We start from the raw sequence: 2,190 nt of genomic DNA on the forward strand, positions 1-2,190 counted from the left end.
CTTTATAAACCCGAGTGATGCGGAACAGAGGAGGGTTCTGAGCGCCGCCGGTACCAAAGACGCGGGGGGGCGGGGCGGGGCGGGGGGTTAATAACTAATACTATTACATATTGTGGGATGGGAATGACATGAATGCTGGCACATACAGGGAGTACATGTCCAATATTACATATTTTTATGCATATATCTAGCAGTAGCTGTTCTTTTTGTTTTATTTTTTTTGGGGGGGGGGGCTTTTTCGACTCCCCCGACATTGAGGGGTACTTGTTCCTCCGTCCCCCCGGTTCCGACGCCCTTGAATAGTACACATGGCCATGGTAACTCTAGTTAATGGTCACATTCATATTTCCATATGAACCTGGTCGTTGGTTTGGGTCGTTATGCCACTGTGTTGTTTATAGGGTGGGGTACCTGCAGCCACTGTATTGTTTATAAGGGTGGGGGTACCTGCAGTCACTGTATTGTTTATAAGGGTGGGGTACCTACAGCCACTGTATTGTTTATAAGGGTGGGGGTACCTGCAGCCACTGTATTGTTTATAAGGGTGGGGTACCTACAGCCACTGTATTGTTTATAAGGGTGGGGGTACCTGCAGCCACTGTATTGTTTATAAGGTGGGGGTACCTGCAGCCACTGTATTGTTTATAAGGGTGGGGTACCTGCAGTCACTGTATTGTTTATAAGGGTGGGGGTACCTGCAGTCACTGTATTGTTTATAAGGTGGGGTACCTGCAGTCACTGTATTGTTTATAAGGTGGGGTACCTGCAGTCACTGTATTATTTATAAGGGTGGGGTACCTGCAGCCACTGTATTGTTTATAAGGGTGGGGTACCTGCAGCCACTGTATTGTTTATAAGGGTGGGGTACCTGCAGCCACTGTATTGTTTATAAGGGTGGGGTACCTGCAGTCAGTGTATTGTTTATAGGGTGGGGTACCTGCAGCCACTGTGTTGTTTATAAGGGTGGGGGTACCTGCAGCCACTGTATTGTTTATAAGGGTGGGGTACCTGCAGCCACTGTATTGTTTATAAGGGTGGGGTACCTGCAGTCAGTGTATTGTTTATAAGGGTGGGGTACCTGCAGCCACTGTGTTGTTTATAAGGTGGGGTACCTGCAGTCAGTGTATTGTTTATAAGGTGGGGTACCTGCAGTCAGGTGAGAGTGCAGAGGTCACTTGATGATGAAAGGTATGTCAGTAAACGTGGTGTCCAGGTGAACTGGTTCTGTGACATGGATGTACATGTACAGTATCCACCATTACATGCACACACACTAAAACACACGTACACAGCACATACTGCTAGTACATACTGATACACAGCACATACTGCTAGTACATACTGATACACAGAACATACTGCTAGTACACATACTCTTAGTACATACTGATAAACAGAATATACTTCTAGTACATACTGATAAACAGAACATACTGCTAGTACATACTGATACACAGAACATACTGCTAGTACATACTGATAAACAGCACATACTTCTAGTACATACTGATACACAGAACATACTTCTAGTGCATACTGATACACAGCACATACTTCTAGTACATACTGATAAACAGGACATACTTCTAGTACATACTGATAAACAGAACATACTGCTAGTACATACTGATAAACAGAACATACTTCTAGTACATACTGATAAACAGCACATACTTCTAGTACATACTGATAAACAGAACATACTTCTAGTACATACTGATACACAGCACATACTGCTAGTACATACTGATACACAGAACATACTGCTAGTACATACTGATAAACAGAACATACTGCTAGTACATACTGATACACAGGACATACTTCTAGTACATACTGATAAACAGAACATACTGCTAGTACATACTGATAAACAGCACATACTTCTAGTACATACTGATAAACAGAACATACTTCTAGTACATACTGATAAACAGAACATACTTCTAGTACATACTGATAAACAGAACATACTTCTAGTACATACTGATACACAGCACATACTTCTAGTACATACTGATAAACAGAACATACTGCTAGTACATACTGATAAACAGAACATACTGCTAGTACATACTGATACACAGCACATACTGCTAGTACATACTGATAAACAGAACATACTTCTAGTACATACTGATACACAGCACATACTTCTAGTACATACTGATACACAGAACCTACTTCTAG

At 42.1% G+C, this 2,190-nt stretch overlaps 1 long non-coding RNA gene across 1 annotated transcript; it reads right to left on the reverse strand.

Moving 5' to 3' along the window:
• Nucleotides 1-224: 224 nt before the first annotated feature.
• On the reverse strand, nucleotides 225-875 carry LOC130108492 (uncharacterized). Its single transcript, XR_008809884.1, has 2 exons — nucleotides 799-875; nucleotides 225-411 (listed from the first exon to the last, which is right to left on the reverse strand). It is a non-coding gene; the product is annotated as an uncharacterized LOC130108492 (long non-coding RNA).
• Between the last annotated feature and the right edge of the window lie 1,315 nt (nucleotides 876-2,190).

Source organism: Lampris incognitus, chromosome 2, assembly GCF_029633865.1.
Source record: "Lampris incognitus isolate fLamInc1 chromosome 2, fLamInc1.hap2, whole genome shotgun sequence".
In the NCBI taxonomy this organism is placed as follows: domain Eukaryota; kingdom Metazoa; phylum Chordata; class Actinopteri; order Lampriformes; family Lampridae; genus Lampris; species Lampris incognitus.